A 27813-nucleotide genomic window follows, 5' to 3' on the forward strand; every position below is an offset into this window, starting at 1 on the left:
TCAACTGTCAATTATTATTAAAAACGTAAGCTAGCTTGGTTACAGAAGCAGCATAGGTATGTTTCTACAGCAACATTATACATATATAAAGCCTTGAGTGGGTGCTCTCTTGGGGCTATTTACATTCTACCCTCATCTGCATCACTGACCTTCTGTTTCTCAATTAAATCCTGTATGTCTATGCTTAAAGCCTTTAGTAATGTGGTGTTATTATTCGTGCTTCTTTCTTTATAAACCTACTCCCTTATTACCTTTGAAAATTAAGACTAGTTAGTCTCCCCAAAAATTTGGTCACTCAATCTTTCCCCCAAAACAGTCACAATTGTAAGATGATGTATAAATCAACTTGAACTATGTATAAAACACTTGTGCTTTACCCATTGGTAAGTTATATTAATTTTATGTTTTAATTTACTCTAAACATCCACGGTAAAAACAATTTTCCATCCATTTAGGAAAGATCCCAAGAATGATTATTTATTGTGAAATTTAGCAATTCAGATTTACGCTACAGGATCATATCAACTGACAATGATCAGCATAAATCTTTTTAATAGGGATTACACATGTTTATCGATGTCGGAACAGAATATTAAGCACTTTATACATAATGCATTTTTTTTTCAAATTTGGATGATGTATGAGCCTGCTTTTGAAAACAGTTACTTTTGTGTATCTACTCGCTCCTTCTGAAACATGAGGTCCTGTTGAATTCAGTGGCACTAAGAAGAAGGGCAACAATTTATGCAAGTGTCAAGAACTGTTTCACTGGTGCCACACAGAACATTGTAGGGCTGAACACAGAGTCTCCCAATTCAGGCTCCCCAAAGAATTATAGAAACTAAAACATGAAGAACTAAAATTCCCTACATACTCTGAAAAAGTCTGACATGAATGAAAATAAGAAGCTCCTCAATGCAACTATGTACAAAAAATGTAAACCAAACTGTTCATGAATAGATCACTGGTTTCATTCAGCAAAAAAAGAGGTATTAAAATATTCAGTTAATATTCTGTCATACACTTTTTTCAACTTGAAGATCTTCTTTGCAGTAAGAAAAGATGAATTAAGATATAGGTAGTACAGGACCTTAATGGAAGAACAGCCTGTGGGATCATATGATTACTTCAGAATCTACCCTTACATGAAAAAAAGAAGAAAAATCAGTATGAAGAAGTAGTCCCAACCATTGCAAAGTGTGCTGTCAGTCAAAGTGAGTCCAGAAAATCTAAGAGCTGCTGTTCGGGACTTGCACATTGGAGACCTGCACTGATATTGGCCAAAGTCAACAACAAGGACACAGCGAAGAAATATTATAGAAGTAAGTGAGGGTGGGGTCTCAGAAAGAGACCTCACAGAGGGGGAAGGAAGAAGAGCTGGTGAGAAGCCTGGAGTTCAGGAAGGGGATAGTGAAGATGCCTTTAAAAATATGTTGGGAACTACTGCCATAGAACATGGTTAAAAAAGTGACAAGCATATACAGACAAAGCAATCCCTTCATGAGTCTGCAGAAAACTTGAAAGTAACAGACTGCCTGATTTATTTCTGAAATACTGGTATGAGGTCTTCTGAATAAAAAATGTTCGTAACAGAAGAGTAAAACCTTACCTGAGCAGGCCAGCCGATATTTACTTGCCAAAGATCAATAATTTCTTCATTAGCCCACACGTGTGCTTGGAGAGTGAAGGAAGGTGTGAAGGGAGAGTGAGACATGTCCCCATCCACAAGTTTTTAAACATTTGAGAAAAATATCAGGAAGTTTTTGGGTTTTTTGGGGGGTAAAGTGATCCTGTATACTCCTGAAAGCCACAGGAACTGAACTAATGGTGACACCTACCTAGTTCTTCTTGTGAAGATGAAATAGTAGTCAAACTCTCCACAGACAACGTAAAACAGAAATGTCCAAATATTTATATTCATCTCATTAGACTGTATGAAGTTTGAAGCTTACCTCTGTTTTATCCATTCAAACCACTGTATGACAGCATCTGTTTTCTCACTCACAACTCACTATCTGCTCACAGTTTTAACTCTGGAAGCAAATAAGATAAAACCTCTGGCTAATGACCAATAAGATGATCTGTCAAGGGTTGTTAGTGTCCACTTTTTTTTTTTTTTTTTTTTTTTATAATACCAACAATTTCTATGAAAATATATTGCTCAGAAACACATGTAATTTTAGAAGACACTATTTTGTGAAGCATAGGTATTTTATTTAAATCCATTTCTGCTTTATCTCCATCTACTTGAGGAAAACTATAATATTTGATACATTCCGATTTGCTACTGAGCCACTGGCTAACACACAATTCAGTCTTATTTTACAGGTGAGCATGAAAGGAGAGACTTAAGAAAAAAAATATTATGATGACTCCAGACTTAACAACCAAATGGACGCAGTCACTTGTCTTAAATCTCTGAGATATGCTTTGTATCTAAATTCTGCTTCTTCCCCTGTCAGATCAGGTGCCAGTAAGCCATTCATTTTGCTCATTACAGCTTCTGCATCACTTTGGATTAGAGCTTGTAGACTTGGATTAAGCCTATTCTTACTGCTTCTAAACCAAACTTGTGTATTTGATTTTCATTTTGTCAGGAGCAGTCCTGTAGCAGGATTTCGTAGATATCCCTACTATTTCCTACAACAAACCTGACACTAAGACCTCTCAACAGATATATATTGAAAATTAACACAGCTCTTAAAACAAAATGCCAGTGTGTTTCATGAAGCTCAGAAATTGCAAATGGCAAACAGATGAATGAGATGAAAGCCTGTGTGAAACAGCATAAAATTGTTATTTCCACCACCTTTCCTAATTTATTTGGAAGTGTATATGCAATAGTCAACTGTTACTTGCTGTGGATTTATGTATGAGGATTCTCTCCACCTGTAGTAAAGCACATCAGAAAGATGACAAACCTTTTACCTGTAGCACACATGAACTAAGTTCCAACTCACAACTGTAATAGAAATCTCTGAGGCTCAACTCTTGCATCAGTGCCATCCAACATAAAACTTAATAAATTTCTTTTCTTCTGTTCTCATACCCAGGCGTTTATTGTGTGGCTGCAGCCTGCTCCTACAATCAGATGTGAGTTTAACATCCACGTCTGACCTAGTTCCTCAGAGTCCTTTTTTAAGTGAAGATCATCTTATATGAGTCAGCAGTCTCTCTCAGCACAAACATATCTCAAAATGCAAGATGAGAAAAATATACTTCTTCAGTTTTTCATTCTTTTAACAACAAAAATCTTAAAATTTCTAAAGTCATATTTTTAAGTATTCCGTCTTATAAATTAAAGTCAGTGTTGGGCAAATAGTATCTCCAAAAAGCAAAACAAAGTCTGAAAAAGGGGATAGGCTCCCTGACAACAAAATAATAAAAAGTACTAATGATGGCATCAAGCTCTTTCAGCTGCACCATACAGTAACTCCATTGCAATGCATTTTATAAAGATGAGTTAAACATTACTGCTGGGTTGTACAGTTTTACAAAGAAACAACATTGTATGTTCAGTCTGAAATGAGACAGCTACTTTTGAGCTGTATCCTTCACTGCATTTATGGACTTTCTATGTACAGAAATACGTATAAGGCACCCTTGTCATTTTTTATTTCCATCTGATAATCTCTCTTTGAATAACATGGTCTCTTGGCACTCACTGCTCTCCTCTCATGCCAAGATCTCTATGCATTTGTCCATGTATTATAATAGTTGTCTTATTTCTTCATCCCAAAGGTTTTTGCCAGTATTTTGTCTTATTTTTTCTGGCTAAGGATTTGAAATGCACCATCATTTCACTCATGATTGTTCCTGTCCCAGCCTTGTCCTGTCATTGTTTCTTTAAATGAAACTCCTTCACGCACACAGGCTCCAAGCGTACCCGTGCTCTTTCCACATGCTCCCTGTGCTCTTCCTTCCTGTTAGTCTCCATTTCATTGTTATATCGGTAAACAATTCAGACAGTGCCAAGTCGATGACTGGTTTAATTAGTAATTTCACTCTATCCAGGAAGTAGAATTTTCTATGTGGCTACATCTTAATCCCTATTAGGGAATGAAGGAGACGGTGATGTCAGCCAAGCAGCTAAGTGCTGATATCAATCAGTCCTGTGACCTAATTACAGACCCATTAAAATTGACACAGAATACAGAACATAGAGAAAAGCTCTGTGTATTGCACATATGTCCTTCCTGGTTTTCCCCTTTTCCCCTCAAGTTAATTGTGTGCTATATATAGATGGCTGGAATGTTAGCTCAAGAGCAGGGACCGATCAGTTTCAGCATTCAAAAATTGATCCATTAAAAATAAGAAGGAAAAAATTCCACGGAGTGTGGGTCAGATCTGGAAATGGTAATTTCAGAGTATTTGGAAGAAATAAAGCCAGTCCACATTCCTGTTCAGGTAACCTTACAGGTCAATTTAAGCACTATTTTGCTTTAACTTCACTGTCTTTTAAAACTAAACTCATTTCACTGTAAGAAACAGAAATACCAATTAGTCTTTTCTGCTGAAGAGATGTTCTTTCTTAATCCGTATTTTGAAACAGCTGTACTGCACTGTTTAGCTTTTTCATAAAGATTTCATAAAGATTCTTTGTAAAAAAAACATAACCGGAAGAAGCAGGAATCAAAAATCACAAGAATAATCAAATATTTGACAGAAAAATAATTCATATTGCTAGCAAACCCACAGAACTAACAGAACATAGAAATACTAAAATTTTGAGTTAAAACTGACACTTGAGCATTTGTAAGTCCTAGCTTTCAAGCGCTGTTAGTGAAATGTGTTAAGCTGTGCTCCCATATGTTCTGAAAGAAAAAAAAACATTACATACATGTACTTTTGTTCACATCTTGAAATTCCACTGAAGAGGGCAAAAACAACAACCATTTTGAATTCTGTAGATCCAGGGACAACTGGCAACAGAAGTCTGAATTTGAGTGTCTTTTTGGATTTGAGAGATTTTAAAGAAATTCTTATAAACAACATCCAACACTGCCCAAATACAAATAGCAGGTTAGCAGACGCCAGAACTAGCCAATTGCAATCAAACTCCTGTACGTGAAATGACCGGCTGTCTTCCGACTAGATGACACCTAATGCATGCTTTGCAACTAGGAAACCAACCCCACCTCACACTCTGAAGCTGCTCCAAAGGGGATGGCTTCTGCAGCAGAGCCCACAAGGCAGCCAGTGCACCATCACCAACTGCCAGGGCCCTGGTTCACCTCACCCTGCCCTTGGGAGTTACCTCGGCCCTGGTGCGGTCAGACTGTGCCCACCTGCCCTGGCCTGCAGGTACCTGGTGCCCCACCGCCCTGGCAAGCAGCTACATTTTCCCTGCACAGGCAGGGTGTCAGCTTGGCCATTTCGATCAGGAACCTTAAGTCACTTCCTTCAACCGAAGTGATAAATACAATTAATTCTTCCCCTTCTTCCTGATTCCTTATGCTGTTACATTTCACGCGCAGTCCTCTGCTGTAGTTCCACTGCTTTAGTCCTAGAGTAGAAAGTACGTGCCACTGAATTCACGTAGGAAAGCAATCTGATCAGTGTCCAACAGTTTTATTTATGACTGCAAAATGGAGCACACAGGCTACATCAAGCTGAGATTGATTTAGCAAAAGACATATAAAATACCGAGATATTATACTTTTAAACAAGAATGGCTGCACAGAAGAAAACTACAGACAGGTTTCAACTAAACCAACTCCTAGTCCAGACTGATCATAATAATGACTGACTTTTTACTCTCAAGTTATGATCTCTTGTTTAGAAATTTACCTTGAAATCCTACTAACATATTTAGATTAGATGAATGGATAACTACTGTTTTCATTACTTCCAAGAACTGTTGTGTATTGTGGTTGTTATGCAATCAAACTAATTAAAATGTCTGACCAGCATAATCAATCTGAAATGGTCCCAAATAATTTTTCTTTTTTGAAGACACACAGGGTGACAAATGTCTCATCAACTGCTTCTGCCTTTTACATCAGTAGCTCAAATGTAATCAAGTCCTCCTAAAGTTGAGCAAAATGTTTATCTGTTTATACCGATTCTGAAGCCAGAAATGTGAATTTGTGAAATATTTTTTCAATGTTATTATAATTTTTAAAATGACTTTCAGAGTACAAAACCTTGAAAAGCTCAGAATATTTAATTTTCATATATTCAAAATTTAAGTTGGCTTTTTTTGAAAACTTCAATCAGTTTCCTCTTTTGAAAACATTTTTCGACTTAATTTGACAAAACACTCAAAATTTTCTGCGTTGTTTCTGAATTATCAGGGAAGTAAAATGCCAATTACTCTTATGGTACTAAGAGAGGGTAAAATCCAGTGTTGATTATAAGTCCATGTCTTTAGGCAATTCATTTCTCAGTTTGTATCTTGGAAAGTGAGGCCAGCATCCCGCAACATTGAATCTCAGTTCTGCATTTCAACCTTGCAAAAAGGGTGGGAGTTTCTTTAGCCCCATCATAAATATGTATCTGTGATAATGCTCTGAACCTTCCATTTGCATTTGTCAAGTTAGGTTTTCACACAGGCATAAAAAAGGCTATTAAAGCTGGGGGTGTTCCACGTATAAACTATTTTCATATATCAGTTTTTATAAGGTAGATACACCAAAGGAATGTACTATGCATTCACCACTGTAGCAAAACTGTACACATGCTTTATGAGGGTACAAACATATATAAAGACGCATAATGCACAGGACCACTGGGAGGATTAGGTAACTTCATTCTTAATCAAAGAAGCAAAATTAAATCGCTGAGTTTGCTATTTTTTCCGTTCTCTGCAAGTTCTGCTCTAACAGTTGTCAGGAGATCAAAAATCGTCACACAAAGGGGAGTCTGTGGGTTAGGAGAGTCTCTGAGCTTTGTGTTTCAGAGAACACCTTATGTTCTCTGAGCACCTGGAACAGACAAATGTAAGTTGGAGTATTATGTGTGGAGTAAGCTAACAGAGGTACATAAGCTACATCAAAAGTTTCCCTCAGTATCTGGTACAGAGCCTCTGTAAGCCAACAGTAACATATACTTCAGGTTAATTAGGAAAAAGAGTGGTTTAAATGCATTTGCAAGTTTTGATTTATTTATTTCATTAAGGTTTATTAAATCAGTAAGGCAGACTATTCCAGAAGCTTCAACATGAACTTTTTTAGTAGTTTCTTGCTCTGATTGCTAAAGAAGGCCTATATTACCAAGAGGAGATATTAAAATACAGCTTCAGATAACCATAAAATCATTTTTTAAAGTCTAATGTGAAGACTCTGAGAAGGAGATATATATATACAGATACAAGAAGAACAATTCTTGGCTACAAAAATTCTCTCTCCCTTACTTAGATTGTTACACAACATAAAGGCTCTCATATGGGAAAATCAGAGTCCTCTCTGCCACCCAGAACTATGTTTACTATGACAACTACCATTACCATCAATATGAACTCACTTGGGTAACCTGACCATAACACCGTTCTGTAAAGTGTCAGAAATGTTGAACTGCAGATTAAATAATCCACTCAAAATCCATGTGAAATCACATGGTAACCTGGCTATCATATAACTCCGCGAAATGACAGAAATACTAAACTTAAAAAGATAAAATAATCTGGCAGATTGAATGAGAAAGGGCAGACACATTTTGATTGTTTTGGTTTTGACCATAACATACTACATTTTGCCTAGTGCTTTACAAATATGTCTGCACAAGTAAAAGAGGATTTTATAAAGACTTAAAAAAATACGTAATAACAAAAACTGCAGGGGAATGTTGACGGATCAGGCTAGGCAAAAATATAACAACTTCACAAATACCTACAAATCTTAATCATACTGATTAAATATTATTTTACTTGGTGTCTTGCTTCAGCAGACCCAGTATGATGAGATCCTTTTTTCTTTAAACACTTTTTATAACAGCTGAATGTAAAAACACTGCCTTACCGTGCTTCTGAAAACTACATGTATTTAACACTGATACTATGAGCTTCTATCCTCAGACTACAAATCAGATACAATCTGAGAGACAAATCGTGCCCTGAAGAGCAAGTATGTATCTCAGGGGGAGTCGTGAAAAGGCAATGGAGACTCTTCATTTATCAAAAAACATTGTTGTCACATGTCACTGGCCAATAAGCAGAGCCTCATCAAAAGTTCAACAACAGTTTTAAATTCATTTTTTGCAATATAAAATTCAAGTATGCTGTCAGATAAGAGAATAATAGGTTAAAAGTGAAAATATATTTTCTGAATTCTCTCTTCTCATTTATTACTGTATTTCAATAACTGCTTCTCCAGGGAAACAAGATTGACATTAAAAGTGAGGTATCTGTGGTTACAAATGCTAGGAGGCAAAAAAGGCACTTTGAACATATTCATTTTGAATAATCTTATATAAAGCTAGTTTACAGAACTCAACTTCTCAATCCCAAAGGCTGCAAACCTGTTATTAAACATCTAAAGCAAAGGAAAAGGAAAGAATCCTGGAGGTCAATGGTCTTGGGTAGGTAGGTAGTTTTTAAAGAAACTTGAAATAAATATAGCCTTTCAGGTAGGAGGACAGCTATCATTTTTTTTTTCAAAGCAGAAAATATATTTTTAGACAAAATGTATGTATCACAGTATAAGCTTGCATTACTTAACAAGCCATGAGATGTCTATGTCACTAGCCAAAACTTTTGCATGGTCTTTCTATCAAGTTAAACCTGAAAATAATTGCATAGATCTGACAGGAATGTAGAAAAGACAACAGCCTATGCTGATGAGATACACCTCCGTCAAAAAGAAGGGATCTTCAGGTGGGGATTGAAGTATCCAAAGATAGCTGAATTTGAGTATTGCTTTGGTGAGCAAATGCCTCCTCTAATAGAAAAAAAACTTATTCTTTGAAAATAAATACGTTGAAAGAAAGAGAAAACTAGGATTGGAAGGATTTCAAGAAAAGTTAACTTCAGCACAAATATTCCCCAAATATAATAGAAACAATGCCTTCTGGGCCCCAGCATTTTTGACTGTGTGAAGACCATAAATAACTCTTATAAAGCTCCTGAACATGCTAAGTTATAACTAGATCTAAAATAAAAAACAACTGCATTTACATAGTACACCACAAGATTTGTTGGTATGTTTACTAAAGTGGAATACAATTTACTGAATTCAAGCAATTTTTGAAACTGAAAAACTGTGTTAAACAGACTATTTTTAAACCTGTGGAAAGGCAGTGATGAATCTCCTGACTGTATCCTCCGTTACTCAGTCTACCTACTGATGACTTTCTGTTGTCTCCCCTCCTGAGTTATTTTGTAATTTATTTTTATATCATGCTGTTCTTTACATCTAGCTGATAGAAATGTTTCTTGTACCTATTTAAAACAATGATCTATATTGCACACAAAATGGAAAGTGTTTACAGCTTTTCCCAGAACATTCTTAGTTGGAAATTTTTTACCGTAACTATGTCGCGTGAAGAAAGGTGCAACTGTGAAGTCTAAAAAAAACACAGAACCTCTAGGTTTTCTCAACTTTGCATCTGGCTATATCTAATTTTCTAGACAGAAAGATGGAGCCAGATAAAAAAAAAAAAAAAACCAAGCAGATTTATAACTAATCCTCCCTGCTTATTAAAAAAAAAAAAAATAAAAAAAGTATATTTTGGAGTTTCCTTTCAAATTGAGCTACTTCTAAAGACGAGAAAAAGTCACTAATATTCAAAAGCACTCACCATTACTCTTATACATGGCAGCAAGATTAATAAATAATTAACAGCATTTCCGAAACAAACATACCTCAAAGACACTGGTGTCTTAATTCTTCTGAAGAATTACTACCTCAGCTGCCTTTTTGTCTTCTGGACTTGAATTTATTGTGTAGCCTAGGAAAAATAAATCTCAGCTTACTTTCAAACTGAAAGCATAAGGCTACACCCACGGGAAAAAAAAAACCAAAAAAAAACCCCAACAACTTAATAGCATTGCAGTTAATTCCTCTGTAATCCTACCTCATTATCTTAAGCAAATAAATCTCTGAAAAGGATTGCCTTATTAAAAGCGAATTAGAAAACTGAATGTCATCTGTGCAGGGAGACATTCTCTCAAAATGCAATCAGAAAGGAAGCCCATAAATAGGGCACTGTATAAAAATGTTCCTATCAGGCAATCCTTAGCAGATTTTCAACAGATGTGTATGTAACTACAATTTCACAAATTCCTAAAATAAAATGTGTTGACGTCATTTGCCACGAACTTTCAAGACTCTAAAAAACTGTATTTATTTACATTCTACAGAAAGAACGATATCATGAAGACATTTAGAATCCAGCAAGAGTGGCTATGGAATTGTCATACCTCCTACTATTACATGTCATCATAATGTTTGATTTACCGAGAAGAACTTGAAAAAAAAGAAAAAAAAATGGTTATTGTGGTTTGATTTAGTTTCTATAACCATGTAAAATTCAGGAGGCATAGCCCCTAGGTGCATGTTCACACTCATTACATGTTTTTAGAAGTGCACGTGGGGTGTATTGGCAGTGAATAAGTAGTAAAAGCTATAAAGAGAAATCAGAGACACACTACTGCAGTCGCTATCATTGTTAGAACGTTAGAAGTTTTCCCAGAAAATGTTTACCAACTGTAAGCATTTTTGGATATATTAGAAACAGAAGACATAATCTTGGAAAAAAATTAAAAATCAACACTACATGTGTTTTTGTATTTTTTATTTTTTATGATTTTTATTAAGAAGTCACAATTTCACTATTAACTTAAAAGAAAACAACAGATATCTGCAGAAATAAACTGCCCTTTACATTTTTAGCTTCATTGGTATTGAACTTCTCCGCTTCACTTCAAAATACTCATCTTAAACAGCCTGTGAGTTATTCCTTGCTTCAAATCACTTTGTATGTCAGTACCAACACAGCCAAATTATTTTAGAAGAAAACAACACAGAACACAGCTTGCTCGAAGTGTATTCAAGGTTAACAAAACTAAGTGAACCCAGCTTTGGAAGATGATTGTGTCATATGAAACCCTAATACAATGTGGAAAAAACTAATGAACACAGTATTTGAATGAAAGTAATGAAAGGCAGACAAAGCCAAAACAGAAATAAAAAATAACTGAAAAGGGTTAATCGGAAATTCATTCAAACCCACTAACCAGCCGTATAGCACGTCGGAAAGAAGATGGGAAACTAATTTCTGACAATAGCTGGTTCTAACTCCTTTACTTCAGTATTTTTCAAAAGAAAGTATATAATCACACACACGCGAGACTGAACACGTGAAACCCAATGCATGCTACAGAAACTAAAACAAGGTATCCAGCATTCACAACAGGATGCAAGAAGTGGTATCTACTACATTATCATGCAAGATTATGTAAGAGCTAGGAGACTGTGTATTTCAGGTTCACAGAATTTAAATAATGACACCATTACCATTAAGGCCAAATCTTGATTTATAAAGTTTTATATGTCAAGGTGGCCTTGACTTGAGAGTTTTGTATTACTTTTTCAAAAGGTAATATAATGGAGTCTCCTACAATTTTTCACATTGCTCCTTTTGATAACAATTTTTGAGACTTGCAAGGTTCAAGCCGAACAGATGTCTCTTCATCCAAGGGCTATTTTCCTCTGAGGGCTATAACTTTTTTCTGGTCCACTGAAAATGAGATAATGGAGTGACAGCAGCAAAAATAACTCTTGTTTGAATGACGTATCTTTTAATCAATGCTTAGGTGAAAAGTGGCAGCTAAAGAGATCCTTTCTTTCATACTGACATCTTTCTTTTTCTTATTTAGATACATTAAGCAAGTAGAAGTCTTCAAATGTGTTGTTTCACGGAGCAAGAGCACACATTTAAAAGTTGTGTGTAGTCTCTCACACAAACCATTACACATTTGTATTGCCAGATTAAGTGGAGTTTTTAATCAGATTTATTGATTTTATGGTGTTTGCTGAGACTCGAGAAAATGCCCAGTTCTTTCAGTGTGCTAATTTTTTTTTTCTGTTTCTTTTTCTCCTGACAAGGAGTTTGGTTGGTTGTGTGAGTAGTTGAGGTTTGCTGTTTGTTCGTTTTGGTATTTTAAAGGCTTCCACTGAGGTGGCATCTTTGTTATTCATGTATTTGTTCATAACTCTGAAATCCTATGTTTTCTTCTCTATTGTGCTTTAAGATCCACACTTTCAGTACTATATGTATCTGTATTTTTCAACCATTGTAAGAAATATACGAAGTATTTATCGTTATTTGAATCTGACTGCAAGAACCCCATAGGTTGTCTGGTCCCTCTAGATATTTGAAGGTCGATATTTACTATCAGAAAGACTTTGCTATTGCAAACTGACAATCTTAGGTTTGCTTTCTCCAATTGTTTTATTCCTACAGTGCACAACTGTGTACAGGGTTGTAAAGAATCACAGATCAATGTGTACACTAATATTTAGGGAACTTGAGTTTCAGTGGTATCTAGAGCCCTAGTTTCTTTAAGGTAAATCCCTGTCACAAAACCTGTACTAAGATAAATGATTAAAAAAAAAAATCCACCAAAACCAAAAACAAACCAGTTTATCCATGAAACACAGAACTGGATCAGTTATGTTGTGTTATGAAGTATGGACACATATAAGTTCAACTCCTTTCATTGTGGTAGTGACTGTATTCTTGGAAACCGTCATTCGCAGGTTTCAGGAAAAACAGTACAAAAAACCCCACCTTTCCTTACAGATTTTCCACTGTCTTGTGTCATGTGAAATGTCAAGTTACGACTCCTAAGTTAGAAATACTACTATGAATAAAGAAAGGCTGGTTAAATTCAAAATAAATGTATTAATCTCTACAAAATGAAAAAAAAAAAACCAAACCAAACAGAAGATAATAAAGTTACTAACACTATGGAAGAACAATTAACTACTTTTTTTTTATTTCATGAGGACTGACTTGTGTCATTAGTTACTACCATCATCCGCTATTTCATTAAAGCTGTTTGTTTAAAATAGGATGAATTTGGACTATTAGCTGTTATTTGCTGTTTGCGTCATGGTACCCAGATGAAAAGGATTTGCCCAAGATAATAACAGCAAGAAAAGAGAAGATGGCTTTAAAACCCAGATTTTCTCTTGGTTTTCCCAAAGAGATCAATATTAATTTGTTTACCTCATAAACATCTTGGCATATCTTTATCTACAGAAAAAAGAACCTTGAGATAACAGTGATAATGACTAAAGTCCTCATATTACAGATGAAGTCTTCAGCTGTGGCCTACATATAATCTAAAATCAATTAATTGGTCTCAAACAATTCAAGCTACAATTGAAAATAATTTGTTTTCTGGACACAAGGAACTAAAAAATTTTGTTCCTAAATACTTGATTTGCAACCACCTAATAAAGGAAAGAGAAAAAGAGCTTAAGCATTACAAGTTACTTTTCGTTAAATGCAGAGCTGAACTAGACATAAAGGAGTATGATGCCACTTAAAATCCTTCCATTTCTAGCATTCAGGGATGCTGCAGTTGACTTCTGCTTTTCTGCTTCTACGTAGAACAATGACTATCTTGATGTTGTTCATAGAACAACTTGGATTTTTTAGAAGAACTCAAAGGTTATTTCAGTTTGCACTCTAGACATATGTTTTCAACAAACGTAATGAATACTTTCTTACACCCAAATGCACAGTGAGGCACTGGGCACCTGAGACCCCAAACAGTAAAGTTTTTAACACTTAGCTTTGCTTGTTACTTTTCAGCTGATACTTTCAATTAAATTCCCATTATAATGAGACTGATTGTAGAATAAATTTAAAACATTTCTAGAGTAAAACTGCCAGATTTTAAATTAGACTTTACTTGACTAATTTACTTGAAAATAACAAAATTAATGAACATAGCTAAACCTAGAACACATTTACAACTATTTCTTACAGTTCTAGTTCCACAGATCATAAATAACTACGAAATGTAGCCTTACTTGATACCCATCTTTCTTGAGAAAAAGGTCTGCAAGTTAAATAACCTGTGATGCATATTTTTTTTCTTTTTTTCCCCCTCTTATTTTAGGTTGTATATTTAAGGACATTCACTATATAGGGAAAATCCCACTTGGCTATCATTAGTTCTTTATAAGGTATTAACATTTGTATGAGCATGGAAGTCTCTAAGATGGAGAACTGCCATTACTCCTATTTCCTGACTGAAAATGCATGCATCTTTCAGGATTTTTACCTGTACCTCTTAATGAATCCTTAAACATTTAGTAGAATTTCTCTTCGCATTGAAGAGCAAATCAAGGAAAGAAGTACTGCTGTTTCACCAAATCAAGTATTCCTACTCACTTCTGAACAGGCATTCTTAAAAGTTTATTCTCACATACCTGCTTCTGTATAAATCCATAGAAATACTCAGAAAATATGAAAATTAATTATAGCACTACAGCAATTAAGCTTTAAGTATATGATGTCAGGGACAACATATTGGTGAATATAAATGCTACCATAACACTGAAGCGTATACATATACTCAAAGCAGTACAAAAGGTTCTTGAAAACCATGCACAGAGCAGTTGAAGAGAAAAGCAATCTGGAAATCCAGTGGACCAATGGGATAAATATAATTTTCAGTAAAAATCCAAACTGTGAAAGTATTAAAAAGTCATTTGTACTCTACAGCCTCATATTCTTAAGACATCACTCTTGTTTCACAGATATTAGTTAGGGAAATATTACACTTTTTACAGATTTTTTTTTTTTACCTGAATTAGTTCTGTTATAATCCAGTTCTTTTGTTGCCAAATTTATAGCCTTGTTTTCTTCCAATTTCTCATATACTTTTTTTTCCTTATACTGGATTAAAATAAGATCTGAATTATGAGGGGCCAGTGTATCACCAGGTAATCTTCCCTGAGTAAAGAGCAATGCAGTTATTCACTGACAGAGTAACAAAACCCAGCCAGAATTCCACCTCAGATTTAGACCACCACTCTGTCTCTGCTACCACTGCTGTTCGTGGAGAGGGAAGTTGTATTGATTTTTCTGTTTTGTTCCCAAACACAGGCTCAAATTTATATTCAGAGGTATGCAACGGAGAAAGGAATTGGAGGGTTAAGGAAGGAAATGCAAATAAATCCGTAATAAAATAGCAGTAAACATGATTGTTACAGTCTTTTTCTTCTCAGCAAAAGGCAAAACTTGACAGAAGTCTTAGAAAGTTACACTTCTAAGAGTTTAATAGTATTTTACTGTTTACAGATGAATTCTAAACACTGAATTAAAAACGTTATCTCTAGTTGTACAGGCATCTATATTTTTTCATTATTTCAATTTTTTATGATTTCAAGACCAGAATGAAGTATGCTAAATCCCATTCTCACTTGAACACTTTGCTTAAAAGAAATTCCACAACCATTTAAGTCTATACCATCAAAACAATTCTTAATGGTCTATTCAAACATCTCCTGGGAATGAAAAACAGGAAGCATAATGTGGGCATAGACAACAGTGTTCAGGTATCTGTAATGACGACACAATTAATTAGAACAGTCCTAAGGTCATTTGCACTAGTACGTACTGATGCACGTACATTAGCAAACAACATTTAGAGATCACACCAGAATTCCATTGGAAAAAGTGACCCTTCTCTTACTAAAGCATTACATCTAATATACACAGAAGCCATAATAAATTAGTCAGCTAAATCTCGGGCTGAAATAGATCATAGCTGTGTCTTACCAATTAACCTTTCAATGCATAAAACTCCAAATGGTTTCTAGTGATTTTGTTTCCAAATCATTGTAAATGGAAAGTGTTCCCATTCATGCAGTACAACTCAACCGCTGATTTCAATTCATTAAAAAAAAGTTCTTCATAAAAAGAGATGGAAAGGAGAAAAATTAAAATATATTTTAATATTTCAAATATAATTTAATTTCTATTATTTACTCTTATCTAATTAACTAAAGTAGGAGTTCCCAGTAAAAAGTACTGTTGGTGGGAGGGGATTATAACACTACTAGCAATATGAACTTCTGAATAAATGGGAAGCTTATTGGAATGCTTCATTTCAATTTACATCTTGTGTATACTATAGATACAAGCACACATACGTATAGATAACTACTATATATTCCTACATACCTTATGTGTTTAATAACAAAGTCAGAAAAAAGTAAGAACATTCAATACTACTACTATCAGAATGTCACCCATCTACCCAGAATAAAATTTGATCCAATTCAGTGTAGCTTGCGTTAGCAAAGTTGCATTTTCTAACACAAATGTACTCTGTTGTTAAAATTCCTGACGAGTGTAACTGTGACTTACTCTCAAATCAGACAACAGTCTCAGACTTCTGGCTGCAGTGACATTTTAATTTGTGTTACCAAAATGACAAAACTAAATGTCTAGCATCAAGAGAAAACCAGACTTAGTAAAAAACAAATATGCAAGAAAGAGGAATACATTTGTATTAAGCAGAAACAGGATAAAACAGAAAGCAGAGGAACAGCTTTAGATTCACCATAGCAGTATCATAAATTTTCTTCAGAGAATGATAACGAAAAGAAAAACTGGTATGAGCTTATTTTCCTGTCAAACAATCAAGAGTGACAGCAGATAGCTCCCTTTGGGTGTGCAGAAGTAAAGGCTCTGCTTTCCTTCACACTGCTTGAAGTCTGATGATGTTCTTCACATGAAAAGCGACACCCCAAGGTAAAGGTAGCAAACAATATTTTTAAGCCACCACTTAGAAGATCATTTCTGAGCTCACAGAAGGTCCCACAGCATATATTAAACTGCACACTGGCATACAATCTTTTCTTCATAAAGTATAATCGCGTCTCAGTCTGTTCAGTGAAGTTACAAAAACAATTTTCTATTGCCCACAAATTGACTCTGTGTTGAAAACAATCGGTGACTTGAGGGAGAGGAAAGGACTTCAAATGACTGAAGGCTTTATTGAGTGTACAGTGCTGACGGCAGCTGCCTCTGTATCAGAAGAGCAGAGCAGCCAGCTGGTCTGGCTTAGGAGCAAAAAGGAAGAGATAGGGATACAACAGTGCTTGCAGCAGGAGAACATCAAGAAATGCTTTGCTTTCCTTAGCCGAGTTTGAGCTGTAACTACCATGTTCTTTAAATCTCAAAAATTCAGTACGTAAAAATATAAAGAAGAAATCAAAAGACTTCTCTCAACTGGAACACAACTTTGAGGTGAGAGAACTCACCGATGAATAGTCTGATAAATCACTTATTGCTGTATGATCATGAGCAGTTTAGGCAGATTTTGCTTCAGTTTTCTAACCTATCAACTGTGAATAGTATCATTTTTTTTTTCCTTGTCTTTTATTCGCTTTCTTTGGTTCATGAGTGGGTCAGAGAATTGCCAGGGTCTGTGTAGGTTGATACTAAAGAATTACTCTTGGAGCTTCAGCGTATCACAATCAGAAATACATTACGAACGAAGGATGACTATTTCTATTGAAGGCTTAAATGTTTATTAAGCCAAATATGAATGTTTAATAAAATTCATTAAAAATAAAGTTCTCCTTTAATCCGATATATTCAAACACTTTTTTTTTTTTTTTTGTAAGATAAAAGCTCAAACAGAGAAAAGATTTGTGACTAGAAAACAACACAGTACTGCTGTCAGCTGCTTCTCATTCAAGAAACTGCAAGTCTGAAGTGGTACTGTGTTACATTAGGGACATCACATAGTGCCTTAAAAATGGGAGAAAGCAAATCAGAACTAGTGAGATTTTCGTGTTATATAGTGAGCATGGCATCGTGCATGTATTGGGAAGTGCTCTTGTCTTCTTTGGAAGAAACTGAGGTGAAAGACAGACAAAATTGTTCTAAGAAAGCACAAATTAACTTACTTATTTTGTTTAGAATTTTCTTTCTCTTCTTTATAGCAAAGCAGTTGCACACTATTCAGAAGATCTAAAAGACCACTGCTCTACCCTCATCTACTAAGACAGTCATTTCCTCATAAAACGTTATCAATTTGGTCAAACATGACTTCCCATCAGGGCCCACGGACTTATGTACGGCCAGTTTTCTTAAGTACTCCTTGACGTGATGCTTTTCCAGCATGGGTACACCTTCCTTGCTTCAGCTGTTCCCCTGTCTTTGGGACCTGAGATTCCTGAAGGCTGGTCTTGCCGGTAAAGACTAAGAAGATGGAATTTAGTTTCTTAGTCTTTTCCATGTCCCATGTCACCAGGTCCCCTGCCTCATTCAGCAGCAGGCATGCATTTTCCCTAGTCTTCCTTTTGTCAGCTATGTACAGCTAGAAGTCCTTCTTGTTGTCTTTTAACACCCCTGGCCAGATTCAATTCCATTTGGACTTTGTCCCTCCTAACAGCATCTCTGTAGACTCAAACGGTGCTTCTATATTCCTCCCAGATCACCTGTACCTGCTTCCAGCTTCTGTATGCTTCCTTTTTGTTTCTGAGTTTGCCCAGGAGGCCGTTGCTCATCCATGCAGTGCTCCTGGTATTTTTGCTTGTAGGGATGGATCGACAACAGCAAAACATAAACCTGTTTATTTTATTTAATCTGTTTAATTTATTTAAGTATTTATCAAATGGTTTTCTCCACAGTGTAACCCATAGGAGACAAATTCATGAACCTGTGCATACAAAGAGTGCATTTAATGATATTTAAATAAAACTTGTAGGAAATCAACATCGGCAGAAGGTAGACTCTACACTGATAGTACTGATATTGTTTTATTCTAAAGTCACTGCCAGAGAAAAACCAACATAGCTGCTAAACAGATTAGAAAAATATAATGAATCTGTGAAATGGTGTCAAAGCGTTGCCTCTTCCATTTTCCAAAAGCCTTTACTATGGTATTTCTGTGAGTCACTTCCGAGAATTGTTGAAACAGGTCTCTCAAAGGACAGGTGAGCTTCAACATGTTAATCTTCAACAACTGCTGTACCATCCTTCTACTCAAACAGCTAAGAGGTTTCAGAGAGTGCATACAGGATAAAACTTTTGCTTTTTATTAGCAATTCACCTTTGCTCAACTGCCCAACTTACTGCTTTTCAGACTGCAGGTAGTTAGTTCAATTCCCAATAAAGTAAGGCTTTATGTACATTCCAGTAGTACTTAAACTAAAGCAACTGATTTAATGCTGCTGTCTGGATCATTAGTGTGCTAGCAGGCGACTCCCAAATCACTAGTTTAAGAACTGCTACTCAGTTGTTAAGGAATTTTTCAAAGTGCTGCACCAGCACTCAGCGAACTTCAAAACATAAAGAACTTATTCTGTACCCAGCTAGTTACTGACACTTCTCAAGTACTGTGTCGTTTTACAGGCATTTCGCAAAAGTGCAAGAACTGCACAGTGTGAGGAAGAAGTAAAACATCAAACCTTCAGTACTCGTTAAGCACAGTAATCGCAATGATTGCGGTTACCTGGATTGTTCTGTTGTGAGTCAATTATGCGACCGCTCCTTGGGAATAGGCAATATAACAGTAATGAATTAGCACCTCAGCCAGACTGCAAAGTCCATTTTGTGAAGACAAAATACACATACAAGAGGGGCACAGAATACAGCCAGTGACTGTCTTGTCGCAGAGAGCATTTTATTCCATTTTAAATTTCCTTTCTTGGCACCAGTGTGAGATCACATGACAAATATCAACAAACTGTTCTCTTTGTGAACACATCCACACAAGCTTTGTACCATGCACTCCCACACTTCACAGACAGCATCTTGATAATTTTGAACGAAACTGTTGTGCTCTTATCGTAAGAATAGAACTTAGTTTACTCATTTAGGTAGGTAATATGGGTTTAGCAGCCAATTTTACTAAAAATCTTAAATAAACTAAAAAGTATAAAAACTTGGGAAAAGCATGGCAAAAAGAGTCACCATCACCCCGTGTTGCACTGGACAGACTCTCTCCCCCATTTTAAAAAGTGATGGCTTGAAGCAGGTATCTAAATTAGTGTTTCGGTTAGTTAAATAATGCACACATTCTCTTGCTAGTTCCAGATTTATCTGCCATTGCTGACATCCAAAATTCCACTTTTGCATAGCCTCCGCAAAATCTTTGTGCACCCTGGAAGTTGGTTCTGTCTTCTCTGAAACAAGAGCACACAACTTGCACTCATAATAATTCCAAACAATTCTGCAGGGATTATGACTGTAGAGAGAGAACATATTTGGTTTTCCCTTTCAATTAGCAGGTCTGAGTTGTCATAAGAGACTTCTGCTTAGGATAGCTCCTGTCTTTCTCCTCCTGTGCCCCTGGCATATCACTATCTGATAGGAGCAGAAATTAGGTTAGGTATTAAGTACAGATTTCTTGTTGAAGTACTTCTTCATTTTCCATGGAAGAATATAGAAATTATAGGCTGAGAGGCTGCTACTGTTTTACTCTTTCATTTTTCAGTTACTGTTTTACTCTTGCATTTTTCATAATGGAGTAAGAAATTATTGGGGAAGAACACAGCAATACGGTGTAGTTTTCAACCGTAGGGGAAAGGGTACGCTTTTCATCTTAAGGACTGAAAAAGTAGAAAACAACATACGAAAAACAATAAAAAATTAGAAATTCCCCTCTCCCTCCAAGAATCTGAAAGGCAACAAAAGGTAAAATTGCAAGTATGTAGAAAATGTAAACAACATGTATGAAATCTCAGTAAAATACTGTGCATGTGTTAAAAAAGTAAGATAACACTCTAGATTCATTCTGCTTTCACTAAGGATGTAGATCTCCCTTGTTACACTACATTACCTCCTGTTTGTGTGTTAACTCTGCCCTTCACATACTCAGCTTCATAAAGACTTATTACAGTCAGTGGCAGGTGAGTTGTTTCAAAGTTCTCATCGGTACTGAAGGGATAGAAATGTTCTGTACAAATCTTAATTAAAAATAATTTAGCATTGATCTATCAGGTTCTTTTAATAAATCATTTCCTTGTCATTGCAGCTCCTGCATTTTGTAGTGAATTTATCTTATTAAGGCACTTTTTTTTTATATAAACATATTAAGCATCTGAATTTACTCATAACATTATTAGCATTAGCACATTCAAAGGGTTTTGAAAATAGAACCTGATAAGGGTTATGTTTGCACACACACTTTCAGTCTCCATGAAGTTATTTAAACAGATTGCGGGTGGATTGATCTGCCATAATTTAGACCCTTAAAATGTCTTCATCAGCTAGTCATTTAGACTGTCTTTAAGGGTCGGTGGAGGGAAACAGACATTTGTGCAATTCATCCCGATCTGGACATCTGTAACAGGTCAGACAAGTTGCTTATTTTTTTCCATCAAATAAAAAGCTATGACCAGCCTCACCAGTAAAAATGATTTTTAGGTAAATATTGTGGTCCTCATGCTAGACTTTGGAGACCTTTTTAGCATGTGAAGCTTAAGTTCCAGCTCTGCCTCCCAGGAACTTCAGAGCAATGTTTCACGTACAGTTCTGGCCCTCTGTATTGCCTCACAACAGCTTAAGGTTACAGAACTGAATGTCTGAGACATATTCTCTCACATGTGCTTTACTGCAGCTGAAGTCAGTCTTGGAAAGTAAACCACATGTGAACAAATTAGTACACCAATATCATCTACCTTGTCCTGCCTCTGAATGACACAAATTCCTAAAGGTTTTCAAACGTGCTGATCTACCCCTCTAACCCATCTCTCTCTAGCTTTATGTTCCATTATCTACTTTTTTGTGCTCTTCGAAGTACATTTTAAACAATGTTAAACATATCTCATTCTAAAAATCTTGCATGCATCCTAGAAAGCCTTTCAGGAGAAAAAGTAGGCCATCAGTCTGTTATTTTTAGATGGGCGTACAAATCTGCTAAGACAAACCAATTCCACAGGCCTGTTTTCTTCAAAAATTACTTGGCGTGCCTAACAAAAGCACAGTAGGGTTTTTGATACCTGTATATTACCAGTTATCACTAAAAGCACAGTATGAGCAAGTTGTTCCAGCAAGTTCTTCCACAAACAGAGAAAAATATCTAAATTATTCTTCCTACAGATTTGTGTTTGTTCCTATTTTTATGAGAATGACATCAGCTCCCCAACATCCCTATCACACCTCTACTACACAAAAGACTGCACATGCTGTGCTACAGCTATTTGCGCACTGAAATGATAGAACAAATATGATGACTGGCTGATTAGTTGCTACAAACAGCATGTGTGATGCTCAAGTCCTGTCCTGCCTGTCCTCCCCTCAAGGGAACACTAATGCTGCTCTCCCATTCAACTCATTAACCAGTTCTGACATAAATAATGTACAAACATAATGACCTTTGAGTCTTCTTCCTTACTTTCGCATTCAATAGAAACTGGTAAACCAATTCAGAAGTCAGGAAGGAGGGACTGGCAGATAGAAGCAGGCAGCCTCATTAAATCACGTTTAAAAAGGAGAACAGGCCAAGAGCAACCTAAACATGTGATGAACATAGAGATGAAGAATTTATTTTATGTAGAAGTAGTGAAAACGTAATCATAAAATCAACCGTAGGACAATACGCACTGATGGACTATAACAGCTATGCAGATCCTATGCTGCAGCCCTGCCAAGGCAGTGTTGATTGACTGGGCTCAGTACAGCACTGTGCATGAGAGCTAGGTACAAAATTGTTCATCGCACTACGCTTGCCATATGTGTAGACATTTTGCTTAAATAAGCTATAGGAGGTGTCAGCACAATTTTAGCACACTTGAAAACAGAATGTAAACTCGAAGCCTGTGATTGCACCCATATGACCATATGGTCATAACTGTGGAACATATCAGGAGTAAATGTAATAGGTAGTCCAAAATTTTCCAGAACTCTAGGATTAGCTTGAAAAATAAACTAAATCATCTATCACTTGAATTTTAATCAGTTCACATTATTTTTATGAAATACCACAGGCATAATACAATAAACCAATTCAATGTCCTAAGTAACAGAACAAAATCTAGGGAACAAGTACAGCTCTGAGTGTCTCTGAAAGAAAATACAGTAAACCTCAAAGCTTTAAAAAAAAAAAAAATCTACTTTTCTGATTTGGAACTCATTGCAATTATTCCTGTTGTTTCTTAAGTCATCCGTTTAAAATTTATTTTTCCCCATCACTATCTGTAGCAGAATTTTATGCCTTCATAAGGAAATTAGTTATTTCAAATAATGGAATATTAATGTTGTGGAATGGCATTGTAATATTATACTTTAAAATACAAAGTGAGAAATATATATTCATTAGAAACTGAAAAGGAAAGAAAGAATGGTTCTTTCACTTGAATATTTTCCAAACGATTGTCTTTATTTAACCAATATCAAGTGCACAGTCTTAAGAGACTGTAGCTTTGCCTGGTCTGTATTCTTCAAGAATAAATATATCACTTTTTAACTGATTTTCTTCTCTAGCAGTGTGGAGCAAGATGGACGAAATAAGAAAATAGAGCTGGAAAGATACATTATTCATTAAAAATTATCAAAGAATAAAAATATGTTAATATTATGCAATAGTATGGTAATTTGTCTGGGAGAAGTTCATTATCTTCACAACCTAACTTAGAACAATGAAAGTGAAACTAAAGGGCTGACTGAGCTGAAGTTTTGACTGAATTAAAATACAAATCTAGCAGGAAAAACCTTCATTAATGAGAAGCACGTGGGAATGGAACATGTATAAATGCAAAAATGATTCTTCAATACATATTAGAAAACTAAAAAAAATAACCCCAACACCTTTTCCTTCTCTTTTTAAATAAAAATATTACTTTTAAGATCAACATAAATATTTTAGTTTACAGTAGTGAAATAAATGCTACTTTATTCTCATCTTCATTTGTGGACTGTCTACAAAGAACATCCCAGTCAATTGTTTAAAAAATTGCACACAATTATCAAGTCTACTTTGTTAAGAGTTTATCTTATTAAAAACAGATAATGAAAACCACTTTTCATAACCACTGAATAAACACCTTATTTCGGAAACCACTAAGACCTATTAGAATTCATTTCTATGTGATGACAGCACTCCTACCCTGGAAAAATCAGGCAGCTCTGCATTTTCCCATTCCTGCTCACTTCTTGTAAAAACAAATTTGCTCTCTAAACCCTTTCCAACTTCTTCTCATTAGACCGAAGATGAAACACTGGCTTATATTCTTCTTCCAGTTCACAGCTCTTCCAAAAGACCCTCAGAGCTTTTTCCCTCCCTTGACTGATTAGTAATTTAACTGAAAACAAAGAAAACATCCTAGGTAGTATTCTGATGCCATCATAAATAATTACAGTTTGCCAAACAATCTTGATTTGCTTGACTTTATCAGTCAAGCGAATTTTCTCTTCCGGTTCCAAACACACCAATACCAACTTGTGAAGTGTCAATATTGCAGCATTCCTCACCCTACAACTATCTTAAGCTGCTTCTCAGTCAGTCAAGGTTAATAATTGTCTTTTCTGTTGAAAGGAGTATTTCCTATGTCATTATCTCACAAGCTTAAAATAAGTAAACATATAACTCATAAAAAATAGTATTCATTGACATTTGGGCCTGATATTAGATTCTTCAGGTAGCTATACTCAAACAAATGCACAACAGAGAGAAGTTAGATGGAAAGTAGATGCTTTTGGCAGTAGTCTTAACTCAAGAAGTACCCAGCAAGCAATCTTATTTTTATGCACCACCATTAAGAATGGAGAGGCAAACTTAGTAGTGTTGCAAAAAAAAAAAAAAAAAAATTCCAACTATTACGAATGACTGAAGTTTAAAAAAAACCAAAAACTACACAAAACCAAACCAAACAAATCACCAAACGCAAGTCCCCAAAAAAACACCTACACTTGTATCTTGAAACCAATCCAGAAAATTTAGAGTAGCTTTTTCCTATGAGACAAACTATGATAAGGATAATGAATGCAATTAAACCATCTTATTATCCGCCCAAGTACTCCATTTTCTGAGATATGATGCACAGTTGTGCATATTCAAGGATAGTCTGAACTTCATATCTGTGGCTCAGTAACAGCGCACAAGGTGTGAAAAGTATATCCTTAATTACACCACAAATGATACACAGCTGGGACAAAATTATCAACAGCTGCAACTAAACTGGTATAGAACATGATTTTACTTTATCTTCCAGATGAATCATGCTTACAATCTAACCAGCTGCAACTGTTAGACTCTTTATTTCGTACTAAACACAACTGAAATCTGAGTTTCTAAAGTTTTTAGCAAAGAGTGTGTGTTCCTATATGCTTGGCTGACATTTACGGGCATAAAATATATATAATAATTAACTACGTGAATGAAGCTAGGGTATTAACCCCAATAGCTTGTGTTCTACATTCTGAAGTCCCATGAAGGAAAAATTAATGCCTGCAATTTTGGAAGGACTGGAACTCAAGTAACACCATGGCCTTTGAAAAAGAAACCCAATACATTCTCAGTAATAGCTCTGATTCATCTGATTATGTGTAAGGCTGAGTCAGAGCAGAACTGATGGATTACTTTCCCTGGATCATTACTTAGTAGAAAAGTAGTCTGCTGGGCAAGATTTTTTCTTAGAAATATTCTTCACTAGAAAACATCATTTAAAAGAACCCAGCAAACTTGTAAAAATATTTTAATGAACTGTCGTTACTTTTTCTGTGCAGCAGCAAACTCCTCCTTTCTCCCCAACAGCGCTAATCTGGAATATTATTCAGATAACAACAAAAATTGCCACGCATTTGTTGCTGCTGCTTTGAATAGTTCCGATCACTTAAATTTTGTGACCTCTCACTGAAGAACATTTGTTGAAAATCAGTAATTAACACTTATTTTAACATTTTATTACAAATTTTGAGACAAAGGGAAAGAAACATAAAGCCAAGTTTTGATAAGTATGTCTATTCTCAATTTCCAGTTGACAGGTTTTATTGGCAGTTCTCAGCTCTTCAACTGCTTAACTACAGACAGAATTAGTTTCTATACACAGCTGAGCATTATTACTCCAAAGCCCCTTAGACACAAGATTCAGATATGTAAAAGTTCTTCATACAGCTTTGTGTGAAAAATACTGGCTATTGAACAATTAAATTAATTGCTATTTTTAGCTTTGATAAACTTCTTTATCCTTTTAGGAAAAAAAACACTAACATGTAGCATACTAAAAAATAAAGGATCACATGCAGCATACTGAAATTCTTAATACCTAAGATGGATTTATTCTTTAAAATGTAACCTCAAAACCAATATTTGGAACTAGTAATTCCATTTTTTAACAGCTATTGCAATTCTCTATTTGAAGCTTTCTTTCATATGTCCTCTACTTACCTAAGAGGATGCTTACCCTTCCAGCCAAAATCTCAAGGTTTGAAGAAAGAACATGTGCTTGACACTACTACGTGGTCCCAATTTTATCAAGTGTTGTGCAGCACAGGCTTCTAGAGTAACTAGTGTTCCTCCACTTACATTTTCATCTGCCTAATTACAAAAAGCAACCAAGTATTAACAAAGAAGAGATGCCAATTTTTAATGTTCCTGACTGTGTTCATAGAACAGAGTGACATGGATTTATAAAGTTCCTGATTTATTTTCGCAAAGGAAATGCCACTACTGACAGAGAAGGAAAGGTCCTTATTTTATTCAAAGAATCCCCAACTACGAAACTGAAACAAAAGATACCTAACACAGACGGGACCAAGGCTTCGAATAAGGTTACCATGCAGTCATGTAAAAAACAAAAAATATTGTTTTGCATGACTCTCCTTAACCAAATATACTGTTTTACAGTTCACATACAGTCAACTCAAATGGTCTGGGAATTCCTGAGAAAAGAGCAGAACTAATGAAAATAGAACTTAAAGCTTTCCACTTTCTCCTACATGCAGCCAACAAGAGTTTCAGAAGTAATTATTCAGACACTACTGAATACTTAAGTGTGTGTATAAAGCAGCTAAGTGCTCTGACTGTGGAAAGTAAAGAATACATTTTGTTGAAATGATTTATCTTATCTCAAGCCAGCATATATTATTTTGATACACTACAAAATGTCTCTTGAGATCTACAAACAATCTTCTGAGATCCACTTATGCAAAGATGTTGGCTTTGATGGCATCACACCATTATATATGAACAGAGAATTAATTTAGTAATTACTTTACTTGTTCTGATATATAATCTGAAATTCTGCAGAAATTAGATGGGTACACAAAAGCAGAGAGATCAACTCAGACCACCAAGCAGAAATTCAGCTACACCAATGAAGGTCATTAATCACTTTCTTCTTCTGATATGAATTGGCCAAAAAAATAGTGAGTATCTAGAGGTGTTTTAAGCTGCATTTTAGTAATGACTTGGAACAGAAATATAAATGTGCCATCTGTACTGTGTACAAAGTCTTGGGTGTGTCCTTAGAGTACTCGAAATGGTCTTCCATTTGCAATTTCCTTCCACTGTGCTCACTGTCAGTTTTTATTTTATCCACAGTTTTTATTAGAGATTTTACCTTAAAGAAAGGAGCTATCCTAGCAAAGAAAGAAAAAAGAATCATTATCTTCACACAAAAAAATAGTGATCTTTCACCAGTTTTTTCTAGAATAATTTGTACAGTGTTGGTCAACTTGCTCAATAAAGATGCATTTGAAGTAAAGTAGGAGCCCAGAAAAGCTATTAATATATTAATGGAATTGCAGGGACATTTCATGCAAGAAAATTGAAGGAGCTTAACAAAATCAAGGCCAAGAGGAAAACAATTGCTCTCTAGAAATTCATCAAGTGCTACAGATTTGGGACAGAAGAAAATTATTTGAAGTAAAAGACAATAAAGATCATTAAAGGTA

General features: G+C 35.4%; 1 protein-coding gene across 4 annotated transcripts in view; it reads right to left on the reverse strand.

Annotated features, from left to right (window-relative positions):
* The window catches only part of CDH18 (cadherin 18), a 596824-nt gene that overhangs the window by 327557 nt on the left and 241454 nt on the right, over window positions 1–27813 (reverse strand). The window contains exon 1 of one of the 4 annotated variants that reach the window (XM_075417130.1): window positions 9800–9852. The exons of the other annotated variants lie outside the window; for them this stretch is intronic. The gene's annotated coding sequence lies outside the window, so the exon portion shown is untranslated. Of the gene's footprint in view, window positions 1–9799; window positions 9853–27813 lie in introns of those variants that run through there. 4 annotated transcript variants of the gene reach the window in all.

Source organism: Opisthocomus hoazin, chromosome 3 (genome assembly GCF_030867145.1).
Source record: "Opisthocomus hoazin isolate bOpiHoa1 chromosome 3, bOpiHoa1.hap1, whole genome shotgun sequence".
Taxonomy (NCBI): domain Eukaryota; kingdom Metazoa; phylum Chordata; class Aves; order Opisthocomiformes; family Opisthocomidae; genus Opisthocomus; species Opisthocomus hoazin.